The sequence below is a fragment of the Eleutherodactylus coqui genome, chromosome 9, assembly GCF_035609145.1.
Source record: "Eleutherodactylus coqui strain aEleCoq1 chromosome 9, aEleCoq1.hap1, whole genome shotgun sequence".
Lineage (NCBI taxonomy): Eukaryota > Metazoa > Chordata > Amphibia > Anura > Eleutherodactylidae > Eleutherodactylus > Eleutherodactylus coqui.
In genome coordinates, this window is record NC_089845.1 from 110,366,772 (window position 1) to 110,383,261 (window position 16,490).

Here is a 16,490-nt window from a genome sequence, read left to right on the forward strand (position 1 = left end):
CATATGCTCTGTAAATCGGACAATGCACAAACGGGTGTCGTAGCAACTCACAGTCTGATGCACGTTGCAATGAAGTCTGACGAGCACAACCCGCACACACGGGAATTGTGCAGACAGCCTTATACAAATAGTGGTTATCTGTTAGGGGGTGGTCTCCATGAAAATTCATTCCTGAGTCCGAGCATGAATGACACTGACTTTACAGCAGAGGACTATTGATCAACCAGCAACTAAATTTTTGGGTGCGATGAAATGACTAGTGTTCCGTATTTACACGGAATGACTATAGTTTGCAATTCACTCTTTTGAGCGATTATTCAGATACCTCATCCGATGTAAAAATCATTTTAGTCAGATGCTCATTTAGCCAACTGGTATCTTCCTTCTCTTCCCCAAAAAACATGTTTTGTGACCGCTAAGCATTCATAGTTACTGCCATAGGAAATGGGCACTTAGCCACCACCAGACATGTCGGCACCTACCTTGCATGAAAAAAGGGTTGGGTATGCTAAAATTCAGTATGGCAGGTCCTTATGTCCTTCCATTGGCCATTGTAAAGAGAGTTGGGCTGCTCTCATACACATTGGATTTCAGGTTGCACCCAACTACATCAGAGTTGGGACAACTGTAATAGTTGAACTCCCTGGATAAGTGCTGATAGTGGGAGAAAGACAGCAGACTCTTCCACAATGAGCAGGTTCCCAAACAATCTATCAGAAGGGTAGTATCAAATTGCATATAATACTAGATTACTCCACATGTGAGTTGACCCCATCGGTACTCGCTAATATGTGTCTATTATCCCCTAGCCCTACCTATATATCACTTATTTCTAGCATGCTATATTAAAAAATCTCAAAAGTCCTTTTGTGCAGAATAGTTCTCTTTTTATAGAGGATGTAACTTGTTTGTCCAGAAGAAGATGCATGCCATAAAGTATTTGGAATCAGTTTTGGATATTTGGGAACGAATCACCACTTTACCTCAAAGAGTAGTTAACTAGCTTCTTTTAAGAAATTATGTTCTCCACCAATGTAAAATTGAATTATTCCAAATGACTCTAGGAACTAATGGATGGGGGTCAAAATTTGTTAATGCATTGGGCCTAGTTTATTAGGTAATCACTATTACAATATATGCTTGTCCTTCGGTATGTACATTTTTCTTGAGACCGATATTTTAATTTTTTTTAACTTTTATTGATGAGTATCGGGCAAAGGGCAAATTTCATTTAACAAATCGCCTTAAACCGCTGCCATTTTGTCTTGCCTAGGTCAAAGGCAAGGTGTCTTGATATGTTTTATTGCCATGAAAGTGACCATACTGTTACGAATCATGTGTAAACACTTTTCAGTATAAGCTTCAGTGGTACAATCCAACCAGAATGAATGTTTGTTCTCAGAAACACTCCTGCAATATTGTTCTATTGGATCATCATGCTGCTAATGTAACTAGGGAAACCGTTTTTTTAATGGTGCTACAACCTCCTGTCACTTACAGATGTATTTTTACCATAGAAAAAGGACTATTTTATTATAGCAATAGTTGTATGATATATTTTTATACTGTGATCTAGTTTACCCTTTTATTGAACTTTGTACAACACCACAGCGTATTAATATGCACTTGCAGAAAGAGTTTAAAGAAAAGCAAAAGTAAATAAACGGTGAACATACCGATTTTTAAAATTTTTTTTATTTTTTTTCCCCTCAAACCGACCCAGATTTTTGTTCATTTGAGTAAATCTACAATGAATGAAATGCACAGAATATATGGTGTAGAGTGAAGATCACACTGTATATTAGGAATTGGCATTTACACTTCTGTATTACTTTTTGAAAACTTTTTGAAATGGATAAATAACTTCAGATTTCGTGATGAAATTATATTTTCTAACGGTGGGAAAAAAACACGTTTGAATTTACAAGTGCTAAAAAATTTATACAATAAAAGGTTTTAAAAGTCAAAGTGGAAGAAATTGCATTCCAGACTGAATTTTATTGTATCTTTCATTTAAAAAAAAAAAAGTTATCAAGAGATATGGGAATTTGTGTTGCTTATTATGTAAATGTACTTACAATGTATTCACAAACTACTGTTGTATTTGTATAAATATAGACAAAGATTGCATATATATTTTTGTGTATAAGCTCTGTAAAATAGCAATCACAATACGAAGCTGCAGCAGGTTGTCATGTTGAGCATTTACATCCAAAGAGACAGACTATTTATTGTCCAGATTCTCTGATACTAAAAGATACCTTGCTGCTATTTTAAATAGAGCTGCAGCTTCTTGAGGCCTACAGTGTTTGCTGTAAAAAAAATAAAAAAAAAATATGTGAACTCCACAAAATCAATAAAATCGCAAAATGGTTTAGATAACATATATACATGTGCCTGACTGTTTAATGCGTTTTAGTGTGCATTTTTTATTCTGATGTTTTTAGTTATGCTTTGGGTGATTATTACATTAGCATCATGACTGGAGATGAGCAAGCATACTCATTAAGGTGATTTACTCGAGAGAGAGCATCGCCTTTTTCGAGTACCTGCTGGCTGGTCCCTGAAGATTCGGGGGGGATTGTGGAGGGGATCAGGAGAGAGATCTCTCTCCCTCGCCACCCCACTCACCCCCCGCGCCCCCCCCCCTAATTTTCAGGGAAGAGCAAGCAGGTACTCAAAAAAAGGCAATGCTCTTGAGTAAATCGCCTTAATGAGTATGCTCGCTCATCTCTAATCATGACTTCTGTTTATAATGCTGTTCTGGATCTGCCGAGCTAAAGATTAAAACGGTCATCGACAGACCCCCACTGACTTTCATGGTGCCCATTGGGTTTCCCTTACTTTGACTGCAATAATACTGCTTCAAGCTAAGAAATTCATGCTTTAAAAAAAAGGGGGAAAATCTTAGTGTGCACATTCTATGCAGTGTCCTATACGTATCTGTTAATTTTTAGCTAAAAAGGTACTAGCATTAGGACAAATCTTTTACATATTGGCATAAACTAAATTTATGGGTGACCAGATTTACAAAAGGAGAAAAAAAAACTTATGCAGGCTATCTTTTAAATAGTTACTTGGGTTGAAAAAAAAACTTGTCCAACAAGGTTGACTTCTTATTCAATATTCTTTATAACTCCTAATGCTGTTTGTTATATCAGCATCTAGCCCTACTTTGTGCTACTTAAATGTTTTTGCTGACCTAATGTAGAGTCATTAAGCAAATTCTCAAGATAAAGTAACTACCCAAGACGATAATGTGGATCGCAAAGCTTAAAACTGCTTTGGTGTCTGCTAAACCAAAGGGTGAGATCTGAGGAATTCTCTCTAGTCACACCTAACCAGTTAGTGACTGCCAATATGCCTTTTTACGGTGGTCACTAATGGGCTTGCTTCTAATGCATATGCCTTTTGTTAATGTTGCTGCATTGGAAGCCTGCCTATGCTATCCTGTGCTGGGTATAGTATGAGCTTAGCTAACTGAAGGCAGTTAAGCTCTTACACTAAGAGTTGGGATCGGAGCCTAGTATCAGAACCAAGCAAACTACTGTCTAGTTCTGGGCATCCTAATTTAAAAAAAAAACATAGACAAACTAGAGCAAGTTCAGAGAAGAGTTACCAAGATGGGGGGGTGGTCTGCAAATGTCCTATGAGGAACAGTTAAAGGATCTGGGAGTGTTTAGCTTGCAAAAAAGATGGATGACAGGAGACTCAATAGCGGTCTACAAATATCTGAAGGGCTGTCACAGTCCAGAGGGATCAGCCCTAGTATCATTTGTACAAGTAAAGACTAGAAGCAATGGGATGAAACTGAAAGAGAGGAGACACAGAGGAGATATTAGAAAAAAACTTTGACAGTGAGGGTGATCAATGAGTGGAACAGGTTGCCACAGGAGGTGGTGAGTTCTCCTGCAGTGGAAGTCTTCTAGAACTACATGGATACATAGGGGGTACAAGATATTAGAAATAAAAGTTCTATTACAACTACATTGTCGTCAGTCTTTAATAACACCACAAAATGTATACACTGAGCAGAAGTTTAAAATGACTAATGCTCTTTATTCACAATATGAAGCCATCTTAACAGTGGAAAAAGACAGACCTGCAGAAACTAGGAAATGGGCCTAAACATAATTATCAGTGCATATCATATATACCATACATATGTAAGGGGGTGGTTCCACTTTATAAGATTGAAGTAATGTAGTTGTAACGAAATAGAACTTTTATTTCTGTCTTTTAATAACCGTACTACTCAAAGGTTGCAATTCACACATGTTGGGCTAAAAATGGATATGACTTGCAGGCGTCCTTTTTGCCTGCTATTGCCTCTCCTCACAAGCCCACTCCGATTAATAGTATTTACAAACCTCTCATTCGGTCTCAGGGCAAGCAATCTCTCAGTATCCGCTGGACACTTAATACAGGGCTGACACATCCACAGACCATACCAGCAATGGCTCCTCAATGGTTTTCAGTCTCTACCCTTGATGAATATTTCCTCTACTTGTTCCTATTCCTTTACTTACGCCAGGACGAGGCTACCATGGTAACCCTTAATGGCTTTCAGGCCACACCAGCTGTCTCCACCAGAGAAGCTGCTCCAAGTCCCTCCTCCCTGTCAGCACAGAACTCCACCCCCTTCTTTCTAGAGCTTGCCTCTGTGTCCTATGTTGCGCTATCTGGGCATGCTCAGCACAATCTGTTGCACTTGGCAATCAGTAATACAGTATATTACTTCTGCATACAACTAAACAGATGTGATAAATTACAATTGCATACTGATGCTAGAACAGACCAGGCATGATTACCCATCTTACAGAATCAATTTCATTACATTAAATATGGTATTGCCACCAAATTTAGCAAATATATATATCCACTTTGTAAAAAAAAATCGAGCACCTAGGACTTTTCATTTTGCTGAAAAACCTCAGCATGCAGTTACATCTCAGGCAGATATGCAAATGATTAGAGTTCTGGTGATTAGATGAATGGTCTTGTAAACAAGCTCTAAAAGTGGTGTCCATAAAAAGGCACTTGGAGGCTACTTGTGTGTAGTAGACATCTTTTTCCACCTATGTAGAGCTTGTTGACCACTAGACTCCTCTATGATGCAATCAAGAGATTTCACCCAGTTAAGAGTTTGAGAGGAGCGCATTATTGGAATGCAAGAATCTGGATGGTCATATCAACAAATTACTTGCCACCTGGGCCATTCTGATCAGACTTTTAGGAGGTGTTGGGACCAGTGGATGTGAGGGCACACAAGGTGATGAGGCTTGGGATGCCCACCAGTAGAGCAGATCGTCTTACAAGCGAGAGCAGCTCCAACTGTTTTGATGTCCACCATTCTGAGATTGGTGGCACCATCGTTGCAGGCCCCTGTGTTTGTCGTAACCTTTTCCAGGAGATTGAATTAAGGACATTTGGTCTCATAGCGCCCATTACATATATTGTCCTTGAAACTCATCCACTGTTGCCTCCATTTGCAGTGATGATGTGAACGATGAAACTGGAATGTAATGAAGTGGATCAAGGTTGTCTTCAGTGACATATCCAGGTTTAGTTTGGGCATGGACAACGACCGTATTAATGTATGGCAGTGCTTCACTCCTTCCTTTGCTGTGGAGTGGCACACTGCCGCCACTGTTGATGTGATGGTCTAGAGGGCCATCGCATATGACAGTGGGTTACCCCTAGTAATGGTACGAGGGACAATAATGGCTCAGCTAGATGTGTAGCTTCTCATGGCGGCTTCCAAGAGGCATTTTCCAGCAGGATAATGTTCAGCTGCACACAGCAACGGTGTCACAGGAATACCTCCAAAACATTGGCACACTTTCATGGCCTGCCCCGTTGCCAGATTATTAACCAATAGAACATGTATGGGAGCATCTGGGACACCAACCTCAACAGTCTGAGTTTCCACGATAAAGAAGTTCAATTACCTTAATGTGGACCAGTATGCCATAGGATACCATAAAAATCTCAGAAAATACATGCTGTATAGTTATGGGATTCAAAGAACTGATTTGAAGCAGTCAGAGGTAAAATAAATAAATAAAAATACTGACTTGGAGCCTTTCTCTGATTACAATTGTTTCCCTTTTCTTCTTCCATTCATACCAGACTGCCATGATTTCTCTCACCCACAATTTTGTGGAGTTTCTGTCCCCCACACTTCACTGGATACATGTCGAGGCATCCCACTACCCTGTTTCCCCGAAAATAAGATGCGTCTTATATTAATTTTTGCTCCCAAAGATGCGCTACGTCTTATTTTCAGGGGGTGTCTTATTTCGCCACGGCAAATCCGTCTGTGGCCGCTAATCCCTCAATTGGCCAGCTTTGTGGACGAAATTTCTCAGAAATCTCGTCCACATGGGACAGCAAATCTGTCACGGCAAAGCTGGGAGAAGCCGGTGTTGTGGTGCGGATTCACCGGCCACAGAAACGGAAAAGCGTGCAGTCAGGTCGCTTCAAAACAAGCGGCTGAGTGCCGTGGGTTTTGAAGCAGCGCTTTCCCGGTGGAAATCTCGCTGTTTATCGCTGTGGCCAAACTGCGAGATTTCCGCTGGAAAAGCGCTCTGTGAGAACCCAGCCTTAAGAATCACACAGGGTGCCTGACTCGCACACAGAGCCATAAAAAAAAAAAATAAGGGCTGTAAAGTAACGTACCTGTCTGCAGACAGAAGTTCCTGTACCACTTGTAAGCAGGGATGGTATTGCAGCTTCCGGCCACCAGGGGGAGCTCATCACAGCAGACATGTACAGCAGGAACAGAACGTACAGTATGGACTTTTCCAGCCAGCAAGGGGAGCTCACAACAGCACACCCGGGACAGGATAACAGCAGACTGTCTGCAGATCTACCTATACATCTGGAGATAAGAGACAACGGGGATGGCAGCAGGGGACAGGCCTCTTGACTTGCCTGCACACTTTACTATGCCTTACTATCGGGGGGTGCCTTATATTTGGGACTTCTGCAAATTTCAGGGGGTGCCTTATTTTCGGGGAAACACAGTATTATAACATCACTGACTTAAATAGAGCAGCTAGGCTCAGTCTCGTACATAGTAGATTTCCCCCATTGTTCACACCATAAAATAGTGCCTCTTAAGGGCTTAGTCACACGGGCACCGATGCGCCCGTGTGCCTGAGCCCTTACTGCAGGAAGAAGATGGCCGCACTTAAGGACGGACGCCTCGCCCCATATATTTATTTTCAGCCCCACTTCAGCACTATTCACCAATGAGGTTGCTGGAATTCTGAAACAGACAACCCAAACAACCAATCAGGTTGCTGGAATCGTGAATCAGAACCAATCAGGTTGCTGGATTTGCTGAATAGTGCTGAAAATAAATATTTGCTCCCCAGAGCACCGAAGAAAGAACACATGACGGTCAACGAAACCGGTCACGTGTGCTTTCTTCCGGTGCTGCAGAGAGACGTCCATCCTGAAGTGCGTCTGTTTTCATCCTGCAGTAACACGGGCGCCGATGTGCCCGTGTGACTAAGCCCTAATAGGTGGTAGTAGTAGTATTGGTCTCGGAGTACCACCAAAATAGTAGCGATATATCTATACCCCTAAAATATAATAGCAGTCCCTTTGTGCAACTTCTGTGCCATTACTTGTTTACGTTGCCAAGTTCTTTGTACATGACACATGGCAGTGTGTGTATTCTCCACTCTTGGGTTACTCAGAAGTTGAGAGGAACCAAAGAGGAGGATGCAGGCTGCACAACCTGCTGTGTGCCAGTAGGTGTGCTGGCCACATTTCATTTGGTAGAAGTTTAAAAATCCAGGCTCCAGGGTGCCTGTCTTTTTAAATTGCCTTCTGAACCCTGGCTGCCAAATTTTTTTAATAGAGCTGTTCTTCTCTAGCAATTATCCTGTTTCTAATTACTTAGATATTAAATTCAAAGGAGACTTTATCAAGGTAGAAAAGAAACCTTCTCAGCCTTTAAACCATGATTCATTTTTTATATCTTCTGTTGTCATAGTAATCAGATTTTAGTTGAAATTTTGGCAATACTACTTTTATATCTTCTCCATTTCTCCAATATTAAAAACCTCTTTATTGCAACTATAATTTCATAAACTGCTAACTAAAAATATCCATTTAGTTTACTACTGTTATTCAATCTACGTCTGAATGAGTTCAACAATTAAAATAATATTGGAGGATGCTGCTTTATATACAAGGTGATAATGGTGTTACTGGCACAAATTGCTTTCCATCTCCATATTCCGTGACCCATAACTGTTTTTTACTGTTAATTGGGCTATAAATTATATTAGTATAGTTTTGGATTAGATACATCAAACATTCCGTAATTTTATTTTCAGTGCTCACTATGCAGGATAAATAGTGAGATTTCATTAATTTAGACTATTATAAACACATCAATACTAGAGATGAGCGAGCACACTCGTCCAAGCTTAATGCTCGTTCGAGTAGGGGGCTGCATTCAGACGAACGTATTTCGGCTCGGTTTTCACGCCGAGCCGATATACGTTGTCCTCGTGTGCAGGGGGGGAGGATGGAAGAGCCAGGAGCAGGAAATGAGCTCCCGCCCCCTCTCTGCCTCCTCTCCGCCCCTCTGCTCTATTTGCAATTGGGAGAGGTGGGACGGAGGCGGGCCTAATTCTCAGAACTTAGCCCCGCCCCCGGTTTCTCCCCATTGCAAATAGTGCAGAGGGGCAGAGAGGGGGCGGGAGCTCAGTTCCTGCTCCTGGCTCTTCCATCCTCCCCCCCCCCCCCTGCAGATGAGCACAACGTATATCGGCTTGGCGTGAAAACCCAGCCGATATACGTTCGTCTGAATGCACCCTTAGGGTACTCGAGATGAACACCACGCGGTACTCAAGTCAATTGCATTTCCTTCCCCGCATGTTTATCGCCATTTTTTAGCCAATAGACATGCAGGGAAGGCATTACTACTTCCTGCTGTGACGTGCCAGCCCTCTCCCCCCCACAGTAGTATGTGGCTGGCGAGATCAGGTGACCGCTGAGTACTTAAATTGGTCCCGCCCGCGGCTCACCTCAGATGCATGCTGGCAGAGGTTAGGGATAGTGCTGCTGTTGATATAGGGACAGTGTTGGAGTAGGATCCTGTCGTCAAGAACCCCAACTGTTCTTCTTAGGGCTACTCTTCATAGTGTGCATTACTGTTGTGGCTGGCTGGGAGCAGTAGTGCACCAAATTTTTTTTTTCAAGCATCTCGGGCTGTGCAGGTTATTACAACTATAGCATTCTCAGTCTGCAGTGCATAACGCAGAGTTTAAGGACGGAGCTGCTTCTATAGGGAAAGTTATACAGTCCTCATCCTCTGTGCAAGAACCCAGCGGTCCTTCTTAGGGCTACATCTGATGGTGTGCTTTACAGTTGTAGCTCGCTGGAAGCAGTAGTGCACCAACTTTTGTATTACGCATCTAGGCTTGTTCCCATCCTTTCAGTAATAGCGTTCTCAGCCTGCAATGCCGTATAACCAGCTCTCACCGTAAAAACTGCACTCTAATATTTCCTAGCCTACTGCAAACTATTTCATTTATACCGTTCTGTGTCTGCAGTGCATTAGACAGAGGTCTCACCGCTAAACAGTACTGTAATATTTCCTGGGCCACTGCAAAGTATTTCAGCTCTGCCGCTGTGCAGAGCGTCTCACAATACCCTTTCCTTGGTGGGGTTGAGATAGCCGCATTTACCAGCACTATCCACTGGCTTTAGAGTCTTCTCACACTCCACACAGCCTCTCTTATCTACAAGTCTCTGCGAGTGGTAAATTACCCCTAGGTATCAGAGCAAGACAGCGGGTTAATTGTTTCAAGTCACAGCATAGGGCCTCCACTATCTACAAGTCTCTGTGTGCGGTGAATTAAGGCATAGTTCTCAGTGCTGTACAGTGGGGTAATTTATTTGGGCCCTGCACTATTCTTAATCCGCCATTATGAGGAGTTAGGGGTAAGGGTCGAGGACGCAGGCGTCCAAGCGAGGGTGTGGGCACAGGCCAAGTTCCTGGGCATGGTGAATCACAGCCGGCTGCTGCGGCATTAGGAGAGAGGCAAGCTTCTGGGCTCCCCAGCTTCATATCACAATTTATGGGTGCGCGTGGTAGACATTTATTACAAACAGAGCAGTGCGAGCAGGTACTGTCATGGATGGCAGAAAATGCATTCAGCAATGTATCGACCACCCAGTCTTCTACGCAGTCCACTACTCTCGGCCTAGGGACTGCAACTCTGAATCCTCTGGCTGCTTCTCCTTCCTCCCAGCCTCCTCACTTCATGAAAATGACATATTTTGAGCAGGGAGACTCCCAGGAACAGTTCTCGGGTCCCTGCTATGAGTGGGAAAAAACGGTTCCTCTCTCACCTGAGGAGTTTGTCGTGACCGATGCCCAACCTTTGGAAAGTTCCCAGAGTCCGGGTGATGAGGCTGGGGACTTCCGGCAACTGCCTCAAGAGCTTTTTGTGGATGAGGATGATGAGACACAGTTGTCTGTCAGTGAGGTAGTAGTAAGGGCAGTAAGTCCGAGGGAGGAGCGCACAGGGGATTTGGAGGAAGAGCAGCTGGATGATGAGGGACAAGTACTGGCAGATAGGGTCACTATATTTCCCTGACGGCACATTGGGTGAACTTGGTGGAGGCTGGGACGGAGTCAGAGCCTGGGACCGCTCACGTCCTACCCACACCCAGAATAGCGGGTCCTACCTCAGTGCTGGTATCTGCGGCATTTTATGCCACCTCCTCCAAACTTTCCCCCTCCTCCTCCGCCACGTCTACCTCTCAATTAAGAAGTGTGAGCACGTCGCCAGCAGTCGGTAGCGCCCGGCGCGGCAGCAGGGCGGTAGGCAAGAGTCAGCAAGCCGTGCTGAAACTGATCAGCTTAGGTGACAAGAGGCACATGGCCCCTGAGCTGCTGCAGGGTCTGACAGAGCAGACCGACCTCTGGCTTTCGTTGCTGAGCTTCCAACCGGGCATGGTCGTGTGTGACAACAGCCGTAACCTGGTGGCGTCTCTGCAGCCTCACGCACGTTCCATGCCTGGCCCACATCTTCAATCTGGTAATTCAGAGGTTTCTGAAAAACTACGCCCACTTGTCTGACCTGCGTCTGCGCACATTTCCACAAGTCCACCATGGACGCTGCCACCATGAGGACCCTGCAACGTTGGTTTCAGCTGCCAGAGCACTGACTGCTGAGCGATGTGCCCACACGCTGGAATTTTACACTGCACATGTTGGCCAGGCTGTACGAGCAGCGTAGAGAAATAGTGGAATACCAGCTGCAACATGGGCGGCGGAGTGGTAGTCAGCCTCCGCAATTCTTTACTGAGGAGTGGGCATAGATGGCAGACATCAGCCAGGTCCTCGGAAGCTTTGAGGAGTCTACCCAGATGGTGAGCGGCAATGCGACAATCATTAGCGTTACCATCCCGCTGCTTTGCCTGCTGAGAAGTTCGCTGCTAAGCATAAAGGCTGATGCTTTGCGGTTGGAACAGGAGATGGGGGATGACAGTATGTCGCTTGATAGCCAGAACACCCTCATGTCTATATCTCAGTGCATTTTGGAGGAGGAGGGGGAGGAGGAGGAGGAGAAGGAGGGGGAAGAGAAAGCTGGCCACACTGCAGAGGGTACCCATGCTGCTTGCCTGTCATCTGTTCAGCGTGTATGGGCTGAAGAGGAGGATCCTGAAAGTCATCTTCCTAGTGAGGACAGCGATGTGTTGTGTACTGGGACCCTAGCACACATGGCTGACTTCATGTTAGGCTGCCTTTCCTGTGACCCTCGCGTTAGACGCATTCTGGCCAACACAGATTACTGGGTGTACACCCTTCTAGACCCAAGGTATAAGCAGAACCTTTCTACTCTCATTCCCGAAAAGGAAAGGGGTACGAGAGTGATGCAATACCACAGGGCCCTGATGAAAAAAGTGATGCTAAAGTTCCCATCTGACAGCGTTAGTGGCAGAAGACGCAGCTCAGAGGGACAACTAGCAGGGGAGGCTCGGGGATCAGGCAGCATGTCCAGCGCAGGTAGGGGAACACTCTCCAAGGCCTTTGTCAGCTTTATGGCTCCCCAGCAAGGCTGTGTCACCACTCCCCAGTCAAGGCTAAGTCGGAGGGAGCACTGTAAAAAGATGGTGAAGGAGTACGTAGCCGATCGTACCACCGTCCTCTGTGATGCCCCTGCTCCATACAATTATTGGGTGTCAAAGCTGGACACATGGTACGAACATACGCTATACGCCCTGGAGGTGCTGGCCTGCCCTACCGCTAGCGCCTTTTAGAGAGGGTGTTTAGTGCAGCTGGGGGAATCATCACAGATAAGCGTACCCGCCTGTCAACTGACAGCGCCAACATGCTTACCCTCATAAAGATGAACAAAGGCTGGATTTCCCCAGACTTCTCTTCTCCACCGGTGGAAAGCAGCGGATCCTAAAGAATCTTTTTGCTGCAACAGGAGAAAAATGCATCATCTATCACCCCAAAAAAGGGGAGAATTAGCTTTGTGTATCCCTCTCGGATATTATTACTCCTCCTCCTCCTAAAACAGCATGTCATCATGCTGAACTGCCAATTTCTATGCGGCCCAAAATGCTCTGTTTAAAACTTTTAAAAGTTTTATCAGTTTTTAAAGTTTTAAAAGTTAAACTTAAATCAATTTTTGTGGAGGGCTGCCTCCAGGCTCTGTTACAAATTAACCAATAACGAGCTGTATCTTAAAAAAATGTTTGTGGGTTTCACCTGCCCTCGCAGTTGAGCAATTTTTCAGGGGTACACTTGTACTCTTGGTACACCAATTTTTCAGGCCATTGCCAATACTGTTGGCAAACTAATGTTTCCAACGTTCGCCCATACTCTTGGTAAACACATTTTTACAGGTGTTCGCCTATACTCTTGGTACACCAATGTTACTAGGGTTCACCTATACTTTTGCTACAGAAATGTTACTGGGGTCCGCCCATACTCTTGCTACAGAAATGTTACTGGGGTCTACCTATACTCTTGCTACAGAAATGTTACTGGGGTCTGCGTATACTTTTGCTATAGAAATGTTACTGAGGTCTGCCTATACTTTTGCTACAGAAATGTTACTGGGGTCTGCCTATACTCTTGCTACAGAAATGTTACAGGGGTCTGCCTATACTTTTGCTACAGAAATGTTACTGGGGTCTGCCTATACTCTTGCTACAGAAATGTTACAGGGGTTTGCCTATACTTTGGCTACAGAAATGTTATTGGGGTCTGCCTATACTCTTGCTACAGAAATGTTACTGGGGTCTGCCTATAGTTTTGCTACAGAAATGTTCCTGGGGTCTGCCTATACTTTGGCTTCAGAAATGTCACCGGGGTCCGCCTATACAGTTTTTACTGAATGGTTTGCGGGGTTCGCCTATACTCTTGCTACAGAAATGTTACAGGGGTCTGTCTATGCTGTGGTTGCACAAAGACTTCCCATCGCTGTGTTTTACCTATCTGGCACAAATACACTGATTGACTAGGGCAGAAATGTGGGCTGATGCCGAGGTCCTTGGCGGGGTGAAACTCTGCCATGTTTGGGCACTTTGATTCCTTCCTGTGTAATACCATCTTTGCGCACTAACAGCATAGGCGAGCCCAAGGAACTCAAAGACTTCCCATTGCAGTGTTGAGTTATCTGACACCTACACAGAATAAATTGTGTGGGGACACATGGATTTCCCATTGCTATGTAACTTGTGGCACCTTGGGTCACACAAGGTGGAGGCTGGGACTGAGCCTGACCCAGGGCTCGCTCACATACTTCCCACACAGAGTATTGCGGGTCCTACCTTGTTCATGGTTTCTCTGCCTTATTATGCCACCTCCTGCTTAGGGGTCTGGGGATGAGCGCTGGGCAACATGTATTTTTTCTCGTGTTACCACAGTTATCTGAGATACTGGTTTGGGCCAAACAAAAGGAGCATTACTGCATTAATGAGACGTACACAGCTGCACTAGCATCCGAGTCCACTTTATGCCCACGATTACTGAGAGTGTGAGCCGAGGTTGAGGTCTTTGGCAGGGTGAAACTGCCTTGTCTGAGCGCTCTGATTTCTTTATGTGTAATACTTCCCTTGCGTTCCAGGGGCTCGTCTATGCTGTGGGTGCACAAAGACTTCCCATTGCCGTGTTTTACCTGTCTGGCACAAATACACTGATTGACTAGGGCAGAAAAGTAGGCCAAGGCCGAGGCCCTTAGCAGGGTGAAACTCTGCCATGTTTGGGCACTCTGATTTCCTCATGTGTAAAACCATGTTTGAGTTCCTTGGGCTCGCCGATACTGTGGGTGCACAAAGGCTTCCCCATTGCATTGCTCAGCTATCTGACACAAATAGTGAATTGGGCAGAAATGTGGGCCGAGGCGGAGGTCCTTGGTGGGGTGAAACTCTGCCATGTTTGGGCACTCTGATTTCTACCTGTGTAATACCATCTTTGTGCACCGACAGCATAGGCGAACCCAAGGAACTCAAAGACTTCCCATTGCAGTGCTGAGCTATCTGACACCTACACAGAATGAATTGTGTGGGGACACATGGATTTTCCATTGCTATGTAACTCGCGGCACTTTGGGTCACACAAGGTGGAGGCTGTGACCGAGCCTGACCCTGGGCCCGCTCACTCACACAGAGTATTGCTGCATTGTGGAGATGTGTAGAAGTTCTGGCACCTGAGTCCCCTTTATGCCCACGTTTGCGGCTCCTGACAATTTTGTGACGGAGATGGCACAGGATTGGAATGATGATCGTACGTCAATTTATCATCAATTCTCAACAGCATTGTGGGCTATCGCCCACAGTTTCAAAGAGGGTCGCTGCCAAGCCCTGCCAGCCCTCTGCAGTGTGTGCCTCCAGTTCCTCCTCATCAATTACGCACCTAAAAATAGACATGAGGGTGGTGTGGCTATGAAGCGAGCGTGTGGCATGAGGCCAGCTGAACACTGTGCAGGGAAAATTTAGCGTTTGCTGTGGGTCGTGCAGGGGGTTGGACAGCAATGCCAGCATGTAACCTGGGAGAAGAGGCAGCGGTGTCACCTGTAGGAGGTGAATGTCCTTGGTTGCAGCTAGTGTGGTGCTTAGCTAAGATGTGCCAGCGTGTGTGCCTTGCTAATGAGGGTCTGTCCCAAGTAAATTGTTAGGGGGGTGACGCCAGACTCTTGCCCCCATTTTGGCTTAATAGTGGGACCTGGGAGCCTCAGATGCAGCCATGCATGCTGCCCCTGCCCTTCCCTATCAGTTTCTGTGGTGTTTCCATGACTTTCTGATGTTTTCTGGTGCTTGATAAGTTATCACCTATGCGGAGCATTGGTCCCATACAAAAATGATCATTGACGTCAATGGGGTTCGTTACTCGAAACGAGCTCTCAAGCATTACGAAAAGTTTGACTCGAGCAACGAGCACTCAAGCATTTTGGTGCTCGGTCATCTCTAATCAATACCAAATATGTAGGCTTTATTCATGGTTTAGATTTTTAAGGGAAAAGGTTTTTTTAAACTTCATTACTGTTTGTTTATTTACTTTTTTATTGTTAAAAAAAATTCCTCCCCATAGAGGGGATATTGTGAACACTTGTACGATATACTGCAATGCTCAAGTATTGCAAAATATAGTAATTTTCAGTGTTGCCTATTAAGCTCTGCCAAAGTTGAGACTTAATAGGCATCCATGCATAGCAGCCCTGGGAGGCTCTACTAGGCTGCAATCCCACAACTGCCTTACAGAGGGCAATTGGGGCCCCACCTCTTACTGTCTCTTTAGATCCATGGTCCGTTTCGACCATAGTATCTAAAAAGTTAACTGCCACAATCGGAGCTAACGCCAATCTTGGCAGTTGTCATCAGCTATGTAGCGAGTTTGACTTCTGAGCATGTAGATGTGCTATGGTCAGGAAGGAGTTAAATTGGGCTAAATGCACCAAAATTATGTACTGCTCTTCTCTCAGTAAGACCAGAGCCAGTCAATGTGAGTTAAGAGAAAGTATTAAGTTGCACAAACTTCTGGGATATTTTGTCCACTCTTTGCAAAGCATCTTTCAATGAGCAGAAGATCAACCTACAACTTTCTGCATTCAAAGAGGACCTGGCATTTCTAGGACACTGTTGGAGTGTAGAGGCAAACTCCCAAGTGGTAACACCCAGTTAGTGTATTCATACATTTCTAGGAGGAATATGAATCACAGTACATGCAGAGTTCTAATAAATGATGCTTCAGAATTATTTAATTAAGAACGGAAGAATTTACTACCGTATAACAAACATGTCAGGAGAGTTTGAAAGTAAAGCCTCCATGCTATGGAGCAACAGACTGACTTTCAGGGAACCCAAGAGTTCTATATAACCCTAGCTGAGAAACACTGGGGCAGATATACCAGGGCCAATGTAACAGGATTCTAGCTCAAAATGTGTAAAAAAAAAAACTAGTGCCATAGAAAATGTCATATGACAGATTTATTATCCATTGT